At 37.2% G+C, this 22,670-nt stretch overlaps 2 pseudogenes; both read left to right on the top strand.

Moving 5' to 3' along the window:
* LOC144257159 (broad substrate specificity ATP-binding cassette transporter ABCG2-like) overlaps positions 1-2,852 on the top strand; it is an 82,583-nt pseudogene extending 79,731 nt beyond the window's left edge.
* A 2,097-nt stretch (positions 2,853-4,949) lies between these two features.
* Positions 4,950-20,081, top strand: LOC144257158 (broad substrate specificity ATP-binding cassette transporter ABCG2-like; annotated as a pseudogene).
* Positions 20,082-22,670: the final 2,589 nt, after the last annotated feature.

The following is a 22,670-nucleotide window of genomic DNA, read 5'->3' as shown; positions in this document are numbered from 1 at the left end:
TTTTTAAAATTTCCTTTACTGGGGACTAAACTAAGAGTTACTATACCACTAAGCTACTTCCCCAGTCCTTTTATATTTTGATTTGAGACAGTATCTTGCTAAATTTTCCAGGCTGGCTTCGAACTTGCAATCCTCCTGCATCTGCATAAGGAGTCTTTGGATTACAATAGTGCACCACAGTGTCTAGTATGGATTTGTATTCTATATAATAACACCCAATTGTAATGCTTCATTAGTATTATTTATCTTCATACTCCTATTGCTGCTGATTTAGTCAGTAGGAAATTTTTCAAGATAGGTTATTTTTTTTAACTCATCCCACCACTCTTAATTCTTTGGCATAGCAAGAAGTTTCAAATTTATTGTATACTTGCCTTCCCAGTCCTGGAATCCTCCAGTGTTTATTTTTGGAGAATGGTATTGAGAAAACATGATCTGGGTGATTTGAACACTCATTGCTATTCAGGTGTCATTGCTCCTGTGCCTTCTAAATGGACAGACCTAGGGAGTGTATGTATGCAGGTACCTACACACATTGAACATGTCTATTGCATTTGGTAGTATAGCCATTTGGACAATATTAATTCTGCCTATCCAAGAATATGGGATGTCTTTCTATTTTCTAAGTTCTTGGGTTTCTTTATTCAACATCGTGTAGTTATCATTGTAGAGGTCTTTCCCCTCCTTGGTTAATTTAATTCCCAGTACTTTATTTTATTTTTGAGGTTATTATAAATGGAATAGTTGTCCAAAAAGGATCATGGTTTAAAGAATAATTGAAAGGAATTTAGAGGGACCTGATCCATCTTTCTTCTAAATATTGACTAATAATAACATCCTTCATAGACTAGACTTCTGTTAACCAATAAGTCTTTTTTCTTTGATTTGGTGCTTGTTTTCTGTCTGCAATTTTTTCAGTCTTCCTTGAGTGTATCATTGCAGAGTCTAAATAAATAGTACTGCATCTAAAGTAGAACGATAAATCATCACGCTTTTGTGTTTACAGTGGAATCATGAAACCTGGTCTCAATGCTATTCTGGCACACCAAAGTCAAGGGAAATCTTTGTGAGTATAACAGAAAATATGTCTCAACCACTTCTGTGTAGTTGTTGTGTGATTTTTAAAGATGACTTTTTAAAGTTTACTAGGGCATAACTAAACAATTGATATGGTGATGTTGGCCATATTAGAAGTTAATGGAGAGGGGAGAAAGGGAATAATGATAAAAGTGGGAGGATGGAGCTGAAAGAATAATTGAAGACTAGAATTCTTTATTTTGGTAAAGAAGTACATTGCCTGAGCTGGATCCACCAAATTCAGACAGCTAGAAACTCATTTGGGAAGACTGTGCTGGATCAGCCAACATGGCTTTGCTTATATACCTTTGGGTTTTCTTGTAACAACAACAACAACAAAAAGATGATGATAATTTAAACATACACATGCACATATAAATAATTTTAGTTAAACCTCAGATTTCTGGAGTAGTAAATTTTCTAAGTTTAGTAGAATATGAGAGATATGGCCTATAATGGAGGAGAGAAATCTGTATTGTATATGTCCTTTTATAGGTTGCTAAATATCTTAGCTGCAAGGAGAGATGCATCTGGATTATCTGGAGATGTTTTGATCAATGGAGCACCTCAATCTGATAATTTCAAATGTAATTTGGATTATGTGGTTCAGGTAAGAATTCGTAGATTTGCCTTTTTTGTTTCATCTGTATGAGCATACTCTTTACTTACAGCTTATTATGCTTCTAGTTGTTTATGTGTCATGCTCACATAACCAATATTCATTCCACCAGCTTTCATAATCTTCCATCTCAACAGTTAAATGAAAAAACAATGAGGACTTGGAAAATGACCCTGTTGGACAATGTTATCAATTCTGGCTTGTGTATAATTTACAAGTGTCCACAGTTGTCCTTTTTACCCTTCTAGCATTTTTTTTCCTTTCCCTAGAAGATGTGTTTGCAAATCCTTGTACAAAGCAACCTGGCTGTAGTGGGCATGATTACCTGGGCTCAAACCTGGCTTGCAGCTTGAGGATGAAAATGACTTCCTTGGACTCTGCAGCTATCTTTATGTGGGTCACTGCAATTGGTATAGTTGAAAGTTTACTATTATCTTGAACTTTACCTTGGTTATGTTATTTTTATAGATCATGGATTAAGTTACATATACTGAAATATGACTGAGGAAATTAAAATGAGACAGAAGAAGACACATGTACAGGGAAAATTACACTCAACTTAGAAAATTAGTGAAAAAAAGTCCCAGAGAGAAGTCAGTCCAGCCTGGAGCAGATTTATGATTAAGCATATAAAATCATTACAGAGTAAAGAAACAAGTATGAAATAGGGAAAACTGAATGGAAATCTAATGATATTAAATATTATCACTAACAAATTTTAGGTATGATAATCATATTGTGGTTACGTTTTATATACATATAGAACTATGTACTATGATGTCTGGAATTTTCTTCAAATTATAGATGAGACAACACTGATCATGCATTTATAATTACTGAAATTCAATTTTGAAGATGTGGAGTTTATTATATTATTCTGTCTATTTTTGAATATATTTGGCAATTTCCTAATGGAAAGTAAAAATAAAACATTTTTTGGTAAAGGGAAAATGTTGATTCCTGATTTCAAAAATTAAAAAAAAATTGCATTTAGGATGATATTGTGATGGGCACCCTGACAGTGAGAGAAAACTTACAGTTCTCAGTGGCTCTTTGGCTTCCAATGGCTATGACAAATCATGAAAAAAATAAAAGGATCAACAAAGTCATTGAAGATTTAGACCTGGATAAAGTAGCAGATTCCAAGGTAGTGTGAAAAAACCTGATAGTATCATAACCATGAAAGATGACCTCCTGTGTAGATGCTATGACCTAAATGTGTGTTCCCAAAAATGTGTGGGGTCAAAAGTGGCTGCTTTCTGTAATGATGAGAACAATGACTACTTACATACTATGAAGGTGGGAATTAAGTGGAAAAATACTCTTAATAATGGTTGTATCCTAGGAATGGAGTGTGGTCTGGTGTGGGGAGTGTTCCTCACAGGACCCTTTCCACCCTCATTGTTAAGTCATGGCTCATTTGATGTGTTTGAACTAACCCTTCTTCTTCCTGTTTCTCTTCCTGCTATTAACTGCTGTTTTCTTTCTCTTCCTCCTGGGACCTTTGTTCCATGACTTTTTTGAGGTGAATTTCTGGAATCAGTAAATGACAAGAATCCAAGGATTATTGCTTTGTATGTTTAATTTTTCTTTCAAAGTTGTATTTTGTCAAAATATAATTTACTTTTAATTCATATAGTCACCAAGAATTTTTGGAGCCTTTCTTTGTCAGTTTTTCTCTTATCCCTACCTCACTCTCTCCTTTCTTTCCTTTCCTTTGCCAGTCCTATTTCCAGATCTGTATTTCAGGCTTCTTTAGGTTTGAGAGGTACAGTTGTGAACAGTGTGACAAAGAGTGAAGTGTGACAGTTAATGCCTACTTAGGCATCAGAGAGAAAACTTGAGTGGAATGCAACAACTTAACACTATTGAATAGTTGAACAGTCTATAGGCAGGGATTGCTGAGCAGATATTTGAAGCTGTGTGTGATAATGCGCTACTTAGACTGTAAATGGTTCACCTCCTTAAGAACTCCCCGACTTAGAAGCAATGAAAGTTGGGGTTCTACTGGCTGATGCTTCCTGTATTATTGTGGATATTCTTGCATGTGAAATATATTTGTTATGGAAGAATAACCCTGGGACGACCCTATTTACCATTTATTTTTTGTGTACTTAGTGATTGAGTTGTCTTTGCTTGTCATCTGTTTATTGACTTGACTTTTGAGTTTCTTCTGTGGGATTCTACTCTATTCTTTAACATTAAGCACTCGTAGCCTTAAATTTCTTGCTTATGTTTGCTGGAAAAATATGCAGAGGTAGTCACTGACTGCCTATATTCAAAAATTCTAATTGAATTCCATAGTTCAATTTTTTTTTTTTTTTTTACTTTTGGCAAAGATAATGCTAAGTGAAGTTATCCAATCCCCTCAAAACAAAAGCCAAATGTTTTATATGATATAAGGAGGCTGATTCATAATGGGGTAGGGAGGGGAAGCATGGGAGGGATAGACAAAATTCAGATAGGGCAGAGGGGTGGGAGGGGAAGGAAGGGGGAATGGGGTTAGAAATGATGGTGGAATGTGATAAACATTATTATCCAAAGTACATGTATAAAGACACAAATTGGTGTGAATATACTTTGTATACAACCAGATATATGAAAAATTGTGCTCTATATGTTTAAGAAGAATTGTAATGCATTCTGCTGTCATATAAAAATTTTAAAAAGTTAATTAAAAAAACAGAAAAGATAGTCTCGTTACTATAATGTGATTGTTGAATCATTAATAGAAGAGTAAATTCCTAATTATATTCCCTTAGATTTCTCAGTTGTTAATATCTTCTTCCTTAGTTACTATAGATATTTCTTACTGAAGTATTTTATAGAAATATATTATATAATATATATATATAATATTTTACCTCTGAGTACTTGTTATGCATCTCAAACAAACCAGAACATTACCTTCCTTGTTTTAATGCCATTATCAACTAACACAATGAGTAATGTATTTACATCATCATCTATATGGAGTTCATGTTAATTTGGACTCATTTTCCAAATTGTGTCCATATGTCTTTTATAGTTCAATTGTCAATAGCACCCTTGTTTGAATCCTGTTAAAAGACTCTTTGGGAACTCTGAATTTCATAATTGCTTCTAACTTTCTGCCTACCTAAAACCTTCCTTCTCTACTCACACATAGAATGACATTGACTCATTCAAATGTGTGAGCCCATTGCCCTGTTGAGTAACCTGTCTTATTTTAAGTCTGAAAAGGTAAAGCAGAAATTCTGCATTCAGTTAGGGCATGGACAATGTCAGTCTGGAAAACCTTGTAGAAACTGAAAAGGTGTCAGTGTGGTATGGGAGATAGTGAACATTTCCTGGCTCTAAATGTTCCTATTTTTGGTAAGTCCACTTGGGGACTTTTGGTGAAAACAGTGTGGGAAGTTGTTAGAAGTCTAATAAATCACCATAAAGTTTTCCCCTTTTCCTCTCCTATCTTTCTCTCCCATTTTAGGCTACAATTTCACTATGTCAGGGCAATGACTTTTCATGTTCTAATAGACTATCTTAAACCTAAATATACTTAAAAACATACAGGACTGTTCAAAGCATGGGCTTCACAGCCAGTCTCGGCACTTACTTAGCAGCTCTGCTCTGACCCTCAGTTTATTCACTTTTAAGATAAACTTCTTTATTCTCCCCCATGTTCATTTATTTGTTGCTCACAATAATTAGGACAATGAGATAAAGTATTTCTGTCAGGACTGTTCAACAATCATACTGACTGTGCCATTCTTATTGATAATGTAATAATCTTTGCTTTGGGTTTTATCTAGGGGAGAAAGAAAAAGGACCAGGATAGCAATGGAGCTTATCACAGATCCTCCCATCTTGTTCTTGGATAAACCAACAACTGGTTTAGATTTGAGCACTACAACTGCCATTCTTTTGCTCCTGAAAAGGTAAAGTTCTTTCATTTATTCAATATATGATTACTTCTGTTTACCAGATATTCTTGGTTCAGGGAAATCAGAATACATCGCAGTCTTTCTTACTTCTTTGTTAGAGGGAAATTATAAACAAACAAAGAAATGTTATCAAGATTGATGAAATAAGAGTGTAGGGAAGGAAAGTGGTAATGGGGTTGGGAAGCTGTTTTAAATAGCAGGAGGGTCAGGGAAGACCACAAGCATGTGACAGGTGAGCTGGAGTGAGATGTGATGTATCTGCAGAAAAGAGTTCTGGGTGGAAGGAGCAGCCAGTGGCCCTGAGCAAGAGCATTCCTGGTGTGTGTGGAATATCAGAGAGACCACAGAGACAGAACCTAGTAGATAAGGGGAGAGGAAACTGGGTGATTTTGGTGTAAAAACAAAATACCACAGACTGGAGGCAAACAACAGAAATTAATTTTCTTCTAGCTCTGGAGGATGAAAGTTGATATTAAGATGTTCCACAAGGTTGTTTCCTCCAAGGCCTCTCTTATTGGCTTGTAGATGACCATCTTCTCCCTCTGTTCCTGTTTCTAATCTCCTCTTAACTGGACACCAATGAGATGAGGACCTTCAAGGTTCTCATGCAATCGTAATGACCAATTTGAAGACTCTTATCTCTAAAAGTAGCCACATTCTGAGATACAGGGGGTTAGGACTTTAATATGTGAATTTTGGAAAAGCCAGAATTCAGCCATTCACAGTTAGAAATGATGTGAGATGACGTTGGGCTGGCCTAGGTCTCCTAGGCCAGTGTTAAATATATGGCTTTCTATTCTTTTTGCTGGGGACATGGGGTCATTTTTTGTCTTATTAAAGATACAACAAGCTTTCATTTGCCATTCTAGAATTGGGAACAATGAATGCTCAATGAACTGAGCAAAGGGGGTTGGCTTTATAGGAAGAAAAGGGCAGAAGAAAGAAGAGAATATATAGCAGATAGGTTATTAGAAAGTTACTTTCCTTAAGGGGTTAAACAGAGGGCCTTCCTTGTAATGCGACTCAGGTAATATAGAGCTCTTATGATTGGTTACTGAGAATCTGATTTTGGAAAACAGACCCATTTAAATCTAGTTTGATTACCTTGCACTTAACACAAAAGACTAATGGAAGCATTTTGAGCATATTAGAGCAGGGCAATGGCTATAGGGAAGGCTGTGAAGTTCGGATAGGATGAGTGAAGGACTCTAAGAAGGAACTGTTGAGGCAGGATGGGGTCTGGACTAAGGTGCCCATGCTGCAGTGGTGAGGAGCACAGGTTCTGAATCTGTTTGAGGCTGGAAAAAACAATCAGTTTGGGAAGTGGACCTGGGCTTTGAGAATTGAGAGAATGATGCCTGAGATTTGGGTCCTGATTAAGAGGAAGAATGAAGCAAAAGAAATGACAATAGCTTTTATTAAGAAGTGAGAACTGGGGCTGGGGATGTGGTTCAAGCAGTAGTGTGCTCACCTGGCATGCGTGCGGCCCGGGTTCAATCTTCAGCACCACATAAAAACAAAGATGTTGTGTCCACCGAAAACTAAAAAATAAATATTAAAATTCTCTCTCTCTCTCTCTCTCTCTCTCTCTCTCTTTCTCTCTTAAAAAAAGAAGTGAGAACTGTGGGCATGGTGGCATATGTCTGTAATCCCAGCATCTTGGATGCTGCGGCAGGAGGGTCATGAGTTCAAAGCCAACCTCAGCAATTTAGTGAGGCTCTAAGTAACTCAGTGAGACCTGTCTCTAAATATAATACAAAAAAGGACTAGGGATGTGGCTCAGTGGTTAAGTGCCCTTGAGTTCAATTCCCAATAACAAAAAGAAAAAAAAATGCAAGACTGTGACAGGAAAGTTTATAGGAAACAACATTTCAAAAGTTAACTTTTAAACTTATTTGAAAGTATAAAAAATAATTTCAAAATTATAAGATGGCTCCAAGAATATTACAAATAAAATCCACTCTCCTCTCCTAGACTCTCCAATTGTTACATTTTACTGCATTTTCTTGCCCTCCCTGTCTCTGCTCACCATTACATAGATTTTTTACTTTACATCATCCTCTATCACTACTGAATACTCCTTAGTTTAAACTCCAAGATATAAAGACACTGTACCATATCAACCTCCCAGTGAGGAACTTAACAATGACAGCTTCACAATTATTGAGTCCTTCTACTCCAATCAGATGTCATGAGCTCACTTTGCTTTCTTCCTCTCTCAGGATTCTGAAGAAACACGTATTTTCTGGATGTTTCATTTTTTTATCCTCTAATCTGGAAAAGATGCTCAGTCTTTCTCTGGCTCTCATGTGGTTGAATTAGGACATTTCATGAATGACCTTCTGATGGTCTATTACAGTTGCTTAGGCTGACTCAGGCATGAAACCATGCTGAGTTCCCAGTATAACACACCTGAGCTTCACCCACCACAGCTGGTGTACACCTCCATCATCTGATCACATTGGTGTCTGCTGGACTTCTCTTCTGATAAATTACTGTTTTCCCCACACTGGAATTGATTAGTATATTATTTGGAAATAAAATAAACTATTTAATGCCAAATTCTGTTCCTCATCAAATGTCCCCCACCAATTTTAGATGAACCCAAATCTCCTGCTCTTGTGGTAGCTGCCTAACATGTAATTGTTGACAGCGTATCTAAGAAAGAGGTTTTTCTTCTTCCCTATTCATTTCCCATATGATTCACTTAGTCGGAATCTCTATTACTCCCTGTTTTAGTGATCAAGTTGATCCTGATTGGGCCTCTTAGAGTTCATTCAATGTGGCTTTTGTGTTCCTTTGACTTCTCCCTAATAATTTGTCCAGCATTTCTTTTCTTTGTGGTCATTATGATGTTCCATGCTCATGTTGTACTATATCAGCCATTTGTAGAAGGTGCCCTTGGTTAGAAACCAAGATCTGGTTGTTTAGTGCACTTACTACTATTGGAGTGGCTTAGCTTCTAGTAGCATTGCCTTTAGTAGACAAATCTAGGAAATATACATGTTTAAGTGTGTGTGTATACACACATATAAAGTAGAAATTTGATTCTATATTTTATTTGTTCAGATAATAATTATAAATATACTTACATGTGCATTTATGAGTCTCTGTGTGATTTGCACATTGTATGTACCCAATCTACCACTGAGCAACATTACCAACACCTACATGTGAATTTCTGATAGTCACAAATAAACATACATCTGTAAATGTTGATATTTCTTTTAGCATTTAATGTTATCATTAAAATCCCATGAATTCATAATAACATTCCTAATTCCAATCTAACAATTCAGTGTGTTTTAAAATATTTTTTAGTTGTAGATGGACAGCTATCCTTTATTTTATTTGTTTATTTTTATGTGGTTCTAAGGGTCACACCCAGTGCCTCACTCATGCTGGGCAAGTGCTCTGCCACAGAGCTACAGCCCTAGCCCCCTTCAGTGTTATTTTAAATTTTGTCCTTTCAATCTTTGCAAGTCACTTTAAACAGTGAGAGATATGGCCCATTATCTCAATATATTTGCTTATTTTCTCAGTTAAGTAATTTAATTGTTTAATGCAATCAGTCTCCCACTGATTTGGTCTACCACCTCTGGAACCCCTCTGCTTCATATATTAAGCTACCAGACACACCACCTTCATGGCTCACCCTCTCTATCACTAGGTCACTTCCTCTGGTGCCCATGCCCCCATAAGCAAGGTTCTGTGCTAGCAGAGAAGAAACAGAAAGATGCAAAGATGGATAATTAAGCATCTTCATTTTGAATTGTAAAGTGCACATAAAAGTGAAGATGCCAAGTTATGGGTCTAGCATTCTGGTACCATTTCAGAGTATACCCAGGATATTTTTATTATTTAGAAATGTGTTAATGATGTTTATTAGCAAATGATGGATTGATACAAAATATACAACTGCTTTCTTTATGCTTTGCACTACATAGCACACAAGCATGCTGCCTACTGCAGGGAGCTCTAACTGGTCATTCTAAATGACTTATGTGTATTCTTATCATCAATGATCTAGTTATAATGCATATTCTATTTCTTTAGTCTGATATAGAGCCTAAGATTCTCCACAGGATAATCAAACAGGGGATTCTGATAACGTTGCCACTGGTCCTCAGACAACATTTTGGGAAGCAGGGCTGTCATGCAATTATGCTTCCTGCTTCTAGTCCAGCTCCCTATTACCTGCTGGCTACAGTTGTGTTTTTTGAGTGAAGACTTAATCCTCCCCCTTTTTTTTTGTGATCTCTTTAGTTATTTTCTTCATCCAACATCTAATATCTCACTAACAAACAAATACACACATACACACACACATAAGTCCTGCTTTATAAAAAAGAGCTTCTTTTAGTTTCCAAAATAAGCGTTTTTTTTAAATTCCATGCTTTGTTTATTTTGTTCTTCAAGAATGAGCTGTCTTCTATTCTTAGATGACTCCTGTTGAGACTTTTGATGTTCTACTAGTATTATCTTCATAATGGGTTGTAAGTCTCCTATTTTGCTTAAATGGAACCCTCATCTAATTCTGTTTCCCATTGTACTGAAATTATTGGCCTACTGGCCTGATTATCTTTGAGGCAAAGCATCTTTCCACACACACTTAGCATATACTAGGTGCTTCTCAAGTATGCATATTCAAGCTGTCTTCTCATAATTTTTTTCAGTACTAAAGTTTGAACTTTGGGGTGCTCTACCACTGAAATATATCTCCAGTTCTTTTAATTTTTGTTTTCTTTTTTTTAAGACAGGGTCTCACTCAATTTCCCAGGTTTGCCTCAAATTTGCAATCCTCCTTCCTTACCCTCCTGAATACCTAGGATTAAAAGCATGTACCTTTATGCCTGGTCCCTAAAGTATTTTAAATATAGTTTTTTAACAGTGATTTTGTCATTGTGTCTTCTACCCATAAGCTATAACTCCTTTGTAAAGGAAGTTTAGCACTGCTTATACTGTAGAATTAAACCAGAAATCAAATTCAAAGTTTTTTCCCTAGCATTCGATGACCCTTTGATCATCTGCTTGAACGTTAAGCCTGAAATGTAAAAAGAAGAAAATAATTATATCAGAACTGCCTTATAACAATATTGTGAACATGAAAACCTGGCTATTTCTAAAGCATTTAGCAAACACATAGTAATGTTAATTGTTTTATCAGTTTAGAAGAATGAAAATTAAACCTAAACGATATAAATGATCAAGGAGAATTTATCATATGACACCTTTAATAATATTTACTCTATAACTAGTTCTCAAACTCAAGTGTACTTACAGATTACCTGGGCTGCTTCTTAAAAATATGGACTCCTGCCAGGTGCAGTGGCCCATGCCTATAATCCCAGCAGCTCAGGTGGCTGAAGCAGGAGGATAACAATTCAAAACCAGCCTCAGCAACTTAACAAGGCCCAAAACAACTTAATAAGACTGTGTCTCTAAATACAAAATAAAAGTGGACTAACTGGTTAAGCACCCCTGGATTCAATCCCAGGTACAAAAAAATAAAAAAATAAAAATTAATCCCTGTACCCACCCTGAGATCTTAATTCAAAATCTTGGAAGACTATCTAGGAATCTTTATAGTAGATTCCAGACTGTTGATTCACAATCCTTTAAGAAGTCCAGTTTTTTTTTTTTTTTTTTTTTTTGAGAGAGAGAGAGAGAGAGAGAGAGAATTTTTAATATTTATTTTTTAGTTTTCGGTGGACACAACATCTTTATTTTTATGTGGTGCTGAGGTTCGAACCCAGCACCCCGCACATGCCAGGTGAGCTACCGCTTGAGCCACATCCCCAGCCCATGTCCTAGTGTTTTTAATAAAAATATTGAATTTCATTTCCCCAGTAATCATGTAGATAATATAAAATGAGATGAGAACTCCATAAGAGAAAATCAAGTGGAACTGGGAACAAATGGTCTAATAGCAAAAATAAAATATTTTACCAAGAAATTCAGGATTCATATACTTAATGATTCATTGTTTTCCCTTTTAACTTAGGATTTCTCAGCAGGGACGAACGGTTATCTTCTCTATTCATAGACCTCACTATTTCATCTTCAAGCTGTTTGACAGCCTCACCATCTCGGCTTCAGGAAAATTAATGTACAATGGTCCTGCACAGGCTTTGGAGTACTTCTCATCAGCAGGTATAGTAGACTGTTTGCATGTACTTGATCCTTCATTCATCCTATGTTGGGAGAGAGCAGAGGAGTCCACAGGAGTGCTGCTTGATAATATAGAGGTACCTGGGATTCCACCTCCCTAAAACATCTTTGGTTACTTTGGTGCCAGAATTTTTCTTCATTTTGGCAGTGCTTGCTTGATTTTTAGGTCTCTTTCTTTTTCCTCTCCTATCTGAGTATGCATGTGTGTGTGCATCTGAGTATTTTTACTGGACCTGTCTGTTATGATTCTTAGTGATCATTGATTGGTAGTCAGATTTCCATTGTTGTGACAAGACACCTGAGAAAAACAACTTATAAAAAGATAATTTATTTTGGCTCACAGTTTCAGAGATTTCTGTCCATGGTCAGCTGGCTCCATTGTTTTGGACCTGAGCTGAGACAAGGAAGAATCTCATGAGGAAGAATATGGTAGAGGAAAGTTGCTCAGTTCATGGCTGCTAGGAAGCAGAAAGGGAGTGAGAAAGAGGGAGAGAGAGAAAGGGAGAGGGAGAGGGAGAGAGAAAAGGAGAGGGAGAGGGAGAGAGAAGAGAGGAGGAGGAAGAGGAGGAGGAGGAGGAGGAAGAGGAGGAGGAGGAGGAGGAGGAGGAAGAGGAGGGACAATGATGACCAGAGAGGAGGGGAGAGATAGGGAGGGGAGGGGAAGGGAATGAAATTTCAGATCCTCCCATGGCATGCTACCAGTGACCTATTTCCTCCAACTAGGTCCCACCTCCCAATAGGAGTAATTGGAATTATTAATACATCAGATGGATTAATCCACATGAAGTTAGAACTTTTATATCCAATTGTTTCTTAAAAGCCCGCCTCTGGACATTTTTCCACTGAGGACCAAGCCTTGTACACAGGAATCTTTGTGGGACACTTCATATGCCAACCATAAATTTCTACCCTGGTCCCAAGAAACTCATGCCTGTCTCATAGTGCAAAATGCATTCAGTCCCAAGAATCCCCATAGTCTTAACAGTTCTACCAGGTCTCAAAAGTCTAATTTCAATGTCTCCTCTGAGATTCAAGACAAAACCTTAGCTGTACACACACACACACACACACACACACACACACATATATGTATATATATATATATATATATATATATATATATATATATATATATATATATATATATATAAGTTCTATGCTTCCAACGTATAATGCCAGAGTAAACCTTCCATTCTAAAAGGGAGAAATAAGGACATAGAATGAAGGGATTGGACCAAAGCAGTGAAAATATTAAATTCTGTAGGTCCACGTTTAGCTTCTGAGACAATGGTAGCAAGATCTGGGCTCTTAGGGCTGGGGAAGCCCCTCCACCTCTGTCCTTACTGGTTGTAACCCCTATGGCTCCTTCTTCTGGTTCTGTTCCTAGTCTGCAGCTTTCCTTGGGAGAAATTCTACATTCTAGGGATCTCTTAATTCCCTGGAATTCCACTGCATCATTTGCTTCACTCTCAAAGTTTCACACTTTGCCTTCTCAGGGTTCACCTTCAGGGATTCCAACTCTGAAACACACTATCTGGTTCTCAGGCCTTCATTTGAACTCTCTGTTGAAGTCTGAGAGACTCCCCTAACTCTAGCATCCTGCATTCCTGCAAAACCAGCCTCATGTGGATAATAGCAAACTGTACAGCCAGGCACAGCTCTATTCTGGACCTCTTGAACCATGGTTGCAGTAGTTCTGAATGCATGCGCAGCTAAGCAGGGTGTTTTAGTTAGCTTTTTCACCACTGCAACCAAAAGACCTAATCAGCACAATTGTAGAGGAGGAAAAGTTTATTTTGGGCTCACAGTTTCATAGGTCTCAATGGATAGACAGCAGACTCCTTTCCTCCGGGCTCAAGATGAGGCAGAACATCAGAAGAGTGTGGCAGAGGGAACCAGTTCACAAGATGATCAGTAAGCAGATAGAGGTCTTCACGTGCCAGATAGAAAAGCCACGCCTCCAATTCCCACCTCTTCCAGCAGCTCCCTACCACTTCACTTACCTCTCAGTTAATTCCTTTCAGGGGATTAATCACTGATTGAGTTAACACTCTCACAACCCAACATTTCTCCTCTGAACCTTCTTGCATTATCTCACATGTGAGCCTTTGGGGGACACCTCACATCCAACCTATACCACAGGGTGAAAGGAATCCTAGGGAAAGACCTTCTTAGGCACCCCTGTGCTAAGGACTCTTCTTAAAGTCTTTCAACATGTTTTCATTTGTACACACTTGAGCCTGTTATGCAGGTTGGTCAATTCCTGAATGCCTCAAGGCATCTCTCCTATTGTCACTATGAGAAGTACTTGTTTTGCTTTTAGTCATGCTAAATTCTGGCCAAACTGCAAAATTTTCAAAATCTTTCTGCTCTGATATTTAGTCCTGATTTTTATTATAAAGATAGTCAAACAGATCAAAATGCTTTGCTGCACTGAAATTTCCTCCACCAGATTAATTAGTCCATCACATTTAAATTCAACTTCATACAAAGCCTAAGGACATGGAAAAGTGTACACATGTTCTTTGCCAGGATGTATTACTAATGGCCTCCAGTCCGGTTCCCCAAAGAATCCTCACTTCCATCTGAAACTCATGAATGTAATCTTTACTGTCTGCATTCCTATGGGCATTCTGGTCTTTTGACCTCCCACCAGAATTGTTCAATAAGCTCTGTTTAAAATATCTTAAGGCTTCTGTAGCTGTCATCACCAAACCTTTTCAGATTTCTCCTGCAAATCACTTCCAAAGGCTTCTTAACCACATGGGTAGGCACAGTCACAGCAATGACTCCTCTTCTTGGTACATATTTTCTGATAGTCGACTTTTCATCACTATGATAAATACATGAGAAAATCAACTTTGATGAGGAAAGATTTATTTTGACTAATGATTCCAGAGGTTTCAGTTCACCTTCAGGTGGCTCCATTTCTTTGGGACTGTGATAAGGCAGAACCTCATGGCAGAAGGACATGGCACAGGAAAGCTGCTTAGCTCAAGACATCCAGGAAGTAGAATGAGAGGGGGGGCAAGGGAAACATAAAACCTTTAAGGAGATGGCCCCACTCACCAACTTCCTCCATCTAGGTCCCATCTTCCAGTAATTTATTCATATTTTTAATTAATCACATGTATTAATTCACTAAGGAGATTATAGTCCTCATGAGCCAATCATTTTCTAAAAGTCCCACCTCCCAACATTGCTACATTGGGGCCCAAGTACTAAACATATGAATCTGGGGAAGGAAATACTTCAGATTCAAACCCTAACAATGGTCTTTTCCTGAAAGTTCATTATTTAACTGGTTGTACTGTCATCTAGTTATTCTGTCATTTCAATATTTTTGGAAAGTACCAGTATTACTTTCTTCTTGATCATAGAACCAATTGTGGTTTTTCTATGTTGACTTGGTAGTGATCTTGCTCTGCCTTGATGAGGGCTCATGAAAATGCTATATCACCTTCTAGAAACATTATATTTAAGATTTATGACTTGAATGGGTGTGAATAATAGTCAATAGAATGTGTGGTTCTAAATTCATTTTTAATGATCCAATGTTTCTGAGCTGCCTGGTTCTATTTCATATTGAATTATGTGTTTTTTAAAAATGGCTCCAAAAATCTATTTAAAGACATTTGGAGATGATCATACGTGTTTCTCCATGACTCCAAATGCAGTAGTGAATACTCACTAGCTAATTTTTTATTTGTTTATTTTAATCTCTGTCATTTAAATATAACCTGGGCTTAGGTTGTGGCTCAGTGGTAGAGTGTGTTAGGCATGGAGTTCAATTCTCAGCATCATAAGTAAATAAGTAAATAAATAAATAAAAGTCCATCAACAACTAACAAACTATTTGAAAAATTAAATAGAATAAATCTAACCAAGCATGTATGAGTCTGGAGAGTCCAGTGGAGATGAATTTGAGAGTCAGACTTCAGGCTCTCTTCAGATGATTGTGCCAAAAGAAGCTGAGTTGGCAGTTCAGGTATAACCTGCTGGTCATGTTCTCAAGAATGCTGCTCCATATTTGGAATATGGCAGCATGTGAGATGATCATTTGCACCTCCAAATTCAGTAGGCAGAGAAGCAGTCATTGCTGCATGCACAGGGAAGTTTCAGCAGTCCCTACGTGAACTCAAAAACATACTGTACCCAGGCCTTTAATACTTTTTTTCTGGACCTAGTTTTAGTACTTGGAAGTACTAAAGTTTAGTACTGGGAAGTACTAAGTTTACTGGGAAGTACTAAGCTTAGTACTGGGAAGCACCAGAGCATATTGATAGCTGTTCGAGTTTCATGATTTATGATACTCACACATGTATTGCTGGCAGATAGAATATTGTTGAAAGTCTGCATGAATGAATAGGATGAAAGAAAGTACAAGTTTGTGAGGTGAGAAGAGAGCAAGAAGAGGAGGGAGAAAACTTTAAGATTCTGTCTTCCCTAGCCTCACCTCCATCACCCTCTGGAAAGGAGACCTGTTTACATTCCAAGACCATCACACTGAGTTCTTGGGGTATCTCCTTTTACAGGTTATTCCTGTGAGCCCCACAATGACCCTGCTGACTTCTTCCTGGATGTCATTTATGGAATTTCCTCTGTGATATTAAACAGAGAGGAAGAAGACCATGAAGGTATGTGAATCTTTTAGATTCACAGATATTTCCCTAATTGGTTTGACCAAAGCTTAGCAATGTGGTGGCTCATTAAAACTTAGCTTTGTGAATTCATGTTTATGCCATGTTCTGATGCCAGCCAATAGATAGACTTTATTGTCAATGAGTGCTGTGTTTTATATTCAATTTATGAATGAGCAATTATATGATGCTGTTATTGTAAGAGGAAAATTCACTAAAAATAAATTTGCTTATTATTTATTGTACTTTTATAATAAAAATTTGGTACTTTATGTATTTTCTCCTAGTAGAAAATAAGGACAAGTTTTTATACGAAGAAATATAACTCTTTGTGGTAAGAAGTCTATTTCAAGAACTGAGATCCAAATTGTTAGGGAAAGTTTGAGTGAGTTTTTTCTATCCATATGATTATGGCAGAATCTGGCCAATTAGCTGTGTTTACTAATGTTTACATCAATGACAACACTCGTGATAGCTTTAGAATAAAATTGTTATCTCATAAATGAGTCACAGAAAATTGGGTTAAGTCAGTTCTTGTCTGCTAATAATATTTCCCTTCTTTATCTATTTTTCTTCTAAAGTCAGCCACAATGAAGAACTTCCTAAGAGAGAAAAAAAACAGTTACAAAAACATTAGCTGAGTTTTATGCTAACTCCTCCCTGTACAAAGACACAAAAGCTGAATTAGAAGAACACTCAGGTGGTCTTAAGGAGAGGAGACCAGCCTTCATGGAAACCACCTACATCACCTCCTTCTGTCACCAACTCAGATGGATTTCCTGGCGTTCATTCAAAAACTTGCTGCCTAATTACAGGACCTCTATAGAGAGGGTAATCTGAAAGATTCTTTTCATTTTACTGTGAGATTCTTATGTGGGAGCAATTGGGTTCTGATACAGTCTACTTAAGAATTATGAGTATTTTCTTTTCTTTTTCTTATTTCTAATGTAAGAATTTTCACTTGAAACTTCTTAAAGTATAAAATAGTTGCCTAATATGTTGATACATACCTGTATTCCCAGCTACTCAGGAGGCTGAGGTAGGAGGATCACAAGTTAGAGACAAACCTGGGCAATGTAGCAAGACCCTATGCAAAACAAAAAGTGCTGGGGATGTGGCTCAGTATGAGCATATTTGCCTTGCATATGTGAGATCCTGGTTGCAATCCTGATTATGGAAAATGGGCAGGTGGAAAATGTGCATGTTTCCTGGCAGAAGAGTTGAGAGCTCAGTTGAAGTCATCCCTCTTAGCTTCGTGGACTTTAATTTGTTCCCAGATCAACTTTGCCAGGTGCCTGCATTGCTTTGCTACTATGTTGTAGGACATTCATAAGTCCCGCTCCTGAACTGGGCCCTGAACTGGGAATACTTGGTAGACACTGAGAGGAGTCTTTGGCCATTCCAACAATCTGCTCTGTTATTCTCTCAATTCAACAAAAACAGGTTAGTGTTCAATTTAATTTAGAAAGTAGTGTAATAGTGTGCACTGTATTCTGATTCTCTCAGAGACTTTGGCCAAGCCATGTAAATTGTTTATCTCAGTGGTGAAATCTGATTATGAAGCTGTATATTTTATTATAAATGGTGTACATTTTTCACTTCTAATTAAAACTATTTTCTTTATCTTTTTCATTTTACTTTTTTAAAAAGATCATTACCACAATCATAGGTGGACTGGTTATGAGTTCTATTCTCCTTCACCTAAAAAATGATTGCACCGAAATCCAGATTAGGTAAGTAAATTTGAATCAATGCTGTTTTTTTTCAAGCATGGAAAAATCCATTTCATATTTTTTTGAGTATAAGTATTGAGTAAACATTATATTCATTGTGGGTAGGATGTGTTCATGCATTGAAAAATGAGTGAAAAAACTAATTTTATTTTTCATATATATTTGTATCTATTTATTGTTGAACTGTATACGTCATAAATTTTACCCTTTTAACCCTTTTTGAATGTACATTTACTGTTTAGTGCATCAAGCACCTGATCATTGTGCAACTATAGCCAATATCCAACCACAGAATGTTTTTTTTTTTGTCTTCCCACACAGAATTTCTATACCCTACACAAGGAGAGACCTCATGGGGTCATTCTTCCTCTCTCTTTTAACCAGAATAGTAATTTTTTCTTCTCCCTTTCTTTCTTTTTTATGGAAAAAAACTATGGTTCTTTTGTTTTTGTTCTGTCCTGGCAGGACCTGGACACTCTGTCTGCTAATTGGCTTTCAGTGTTTACCCAACCTGTCAACAAAGAAGACCTTTGCACTTGAGAAGAAGCTCTTTATGTGAGTAGATCTCTATTTTAGGAAGGAGCTTGATGTCTGTTGACTAAATTGGTGATATCCATAATTGGATCAAGGATCTGATTGGGAGAATATCAGTATTTTTCTTTTCTTTCATATGTTGATTTGTTTAAAGGACGAATACAAATCCTATATACCTATTATGTACAGTATGAGCTTTCAAAGTATGTGCAGAGATAACCAGTATTAACTGAAAAAAAAAAATGAACAGGGTAGAAAGTCAAGTGTATGGGGCCTCCTGCCAAAGGAAGAGTGAGTTTTGGGGTGAGGTGTAGTCAGCAAATTCCAGTGCTTCAGAGAAAGCAAGTAATAGAGGGGCTGAAATTATCTTTTTGTTTCTAGAATATAACAAATCAAGATGACTCTAGCAAGAACATTTTGAGGAGCTAGGTAGAATTGTAGTGGTGGGTTAATCAGCAAATTAGCAGTAGTAAATAAAGCTGACAAAGAATTGAAGGTGTGCAGCCTTCAGTGGATTTAAGAATGGAATAAATCAAAGGAAAAAAAGAAAAGGTTCAGTTTTTCTCTTGAGATTTTCAAATATAAAGGAGATTTGCCTGTGCTTACATATGCACCAAGGATAGCAATCATCAGAGAGGGAAGGAATGAAGACAGTGGTGGAAGAGTTTGAAAATACAGGAAATCCATGTGAAGAAGAGGAAAGATGAGGATTTAGTATCTGAAAGGGGGTATTGTTGAAAGACATGATCATTGAAGGAAGAAGTCTTTTTTCTTCTTTTTAATCATGAGAGTAGCAAAAGTAAAAGGAGAGGGCTGGGATTGTAGCTCAGCGCTAGAGCGCTCTCCTAGCACATTCAAGGCCCTGGGTTCCATCCTCAGCACCACATAAAAATGAATAAATAAAATAAAGGTAATGTGTCCAACTACAACTAAAAAAAATAAAAATAAAAATAAATAAAGTAAAAGGAGTTTAGGAAACTGCACCTGCTTCTAGGACCTTGGAGAATAATAAAGCCACCTTTGTCACAATCATAAGTGGGGAGAAGAAAAGCCTTTGTTATCACTGAGATTAGCCCCTGATGTTTTGCTCTTCAAGCAGAACCCAGGTCTGAGGACAAATATAGCCTCTGAGGAAAGTGAGGAGATGCAGACTCTGTCCCTGGAGGGGTGATGTGGGCCAGAGTGGGCAGCACAGGAGGAGTGCTGTCATGAGAGGATCCCAGCAAGAGCCTTGGGGGGCTGATGCTCCAGGGAGGCTGCACCTGAAGTGGAGAATGACATGGAGGTGGGGGTCACCTACAACCCTTGGACATCTGCAGTGTCAGACCTGGTGGCAGCAGGAGTCTGCAGAGCAGAGACTCTTCTGGGCTGTGCCTTCCTGGGCTAATCTGGGATGTATGGTATGTGTTTTTGTTCTGCAGACAAGAGTACATCAGTGGATACTACAGAGTGTCTTCTTACTTCTTTGGAAAACTGTTATCTGATTTTCTACCCAGGAGTTTGTTAACAATTATTCTATTAACTTGTACAGTATACTTCATGTTAGGTAAGTAACAAGATAAAGAGGATGTGTCCATAGTCTTACAAATGAAAGGAAACTAATTTCTCTTTGTAAACATATTTATGGTTTCCAAAATGAAAGATCAAGTCATAAGCCAGTAGAGAAAGTATTCATTCCTCACTTTCTAAAATGGTAGTTCAGTTGACAATACTGTTCTACACAAATTCTTTTATTTTTATTTGTTACTTGTGTGTGTGTGCAGTACTGAGGATTGAACCTGGAGCCACTCACATGCTATACAAGTGGTCTACCATTGAGTTACATCTCCAGCCCTTTTTAACACTTCTATTTTGAGATAGGGTTTTGCTAATTTGCTCAGGCTTGCCTTAAGCTTGGATTCCTCCTTTCTCGGTCAACCCAATTCCTGGGATAACAGGTGTATGGCACTGTACTGGACTCAACTGAACTTTCAAAGCTATAAATACAATTTATGTCAGTAAAATGCTGTGATTCATACAAAAACATGGAAAGAATCCCTTCATATTTGAGACTATGCTGGAGATAATGGGATATTTATTGCTTTTCAATTTTTCTCTGTGTCTCTGTACATATACCTCTACATAAAGATAAAATATAAATGGAAAAACTATAAATAGGTATTAGAGATACAAAGAGAGAGCTAAAAAATCCATATACACACATACACATATGCGTGCGCACACACACACACACACACACACACACATATTTATTCTCCCTCTCCTTTTCCCTATTTAAAGAAAGATGATTTCTTTTGAGTACAGGGATTTAACAGGAATACTTGTTTAATGACCATAGACACATTAATTCGTGCATTATGCTCAGGCTTCTTCCAAGGCTCATGCTGTAAGAATGTAAATGTATTTCTTTCTCTCTCTCATGCACTCACATGCACACATACACACATCACAGAAATATCTATTTTTGACAATACACTGCAGAGTAAGAACCACTGAGAAAGTGTAAACCTTCCAGTTTAGAAATAAAAGTTGTTTCATAAATAATTAATTATGTAATCTAACCCCTCCCCCACAGTCCTGATTGGTGTTTCTGCAGCAATTGCAACATTGTAAGACATTGTAAGGTGAGCATTAACTCATTAGAGTTCATAAGGTGGTCGAAGAAACTTCATTTGGTTCCAATCTGAATCAGAGTAGTATGATGTGTCTAGGGGTATTCAGCGTATGGATTCTTTCTCTTTCCTTCCCATATATTAAAACCATTGTTAGATAAAAAATATAGAATTGTGATCCCAGATTTTTTTTCTGACAAATGCATTATAGCAGACAGTGAGTAATGTAGAGATGTCTGGGTACATGGATGTGCTGTTGATGTGTTTTCTTTAATAGGAGAAGGCAGTATAATTTGGCTAGATATGTTGCCTCTGTCCACCTCACCAATTCTGAATTGGTCAAAATTACACATAGGGCAACATCAGTGTTATATGGGAAAATGGTTTGGTAGAAAGTGTAATAAATCTGTATGGTAATGTTATACAGTGGTGAACGATGCAATTAATGTCCCTGGGTATTTTGGTCTTGGATGACAACTTTTCATCTTGATACTATTATTTTTCGGAGTATTATGCTGTCATTTGTGCACGGGTGTATATACACACAAACACACACACACACACACACACACACACACATACACACACAAAAGTGTCAAATACATGGGAACCTAGGCAGGTAGACTGACCCTTTCTTTTCTTTCAAAGGATTGAAACCAGGGGTGAAGGCTTTCTTCATAACGATGCTTACCATTTTGATGGTGTCTTATTCAACTGGTTCCCTGATCCTTGCTATTGGAGTTCACAGTATTTTTTTCACAGCAACAATTCTAGGACTATATTTTCTATTGATGATGGTGAGTGTGAACTGTGATTGTCTGAGAGGGAATTTTTCCCCTTGTTCCTTCCCACTCTTTCACCTGTCCTTTAAAACCTGCTTTGAGGATTCTGGGCATAGACCTAAGATGCTTTCAGGAGGCCATGGACTAAGATCCTGTTTATATTAGAGAATGTACCACTTTCCTCCTGGCACTTATAAAAACACTGGAAATCCCAAACTTATAGTACAAGGTCACCCTATTAATGGGTTCCTGATGCTTTTTATATCAATATTTTTCTGCTTACTTTTGCTTTTAATGATTCCTTAGTTTTAATCTTTTATGCCTTAAATTTTGCACTCACAATGATGAATCAGCAGAAACTAGTTACTAACCTTTGCCACACAATGACATCAAATAGGAGTGGTTCTCCTATTAATACACACATCCTTTCTTCTACAGTAGGAGGAGTTGTCTTTCAAAGATACATAATTAGCATAAGCTCTTGCCAAAGTTTAATTCTTTCATGTATAAATTTGGCAAAAATCAATGTATATTACTGAAAAAGCAATGTCTTGTTTATAGTTTCTACATTGTCATACAACA

This window comes from Urocitellus parryii, chromosome 10, assembly GCF_045843805.1.
Source record: "Urocitellus parryii isolate mUroPar1 chromosome 10, mUroPar1.hap1, whole genome shotgun sequence".
In the NCBI taxonomy this organism is placed as follows: domain Eukaryota; kingdom Metazoa; phylum Chordata; class Mammalia; order Rodentia; family Sciuridae; genus Urocitellus; species Urocitellus parryii.
The sequence above is the reverse complement of the archived record's forward strand: the minus strand, read 5'-3'. Positions and strand labels throughout refer to the sequence as shown.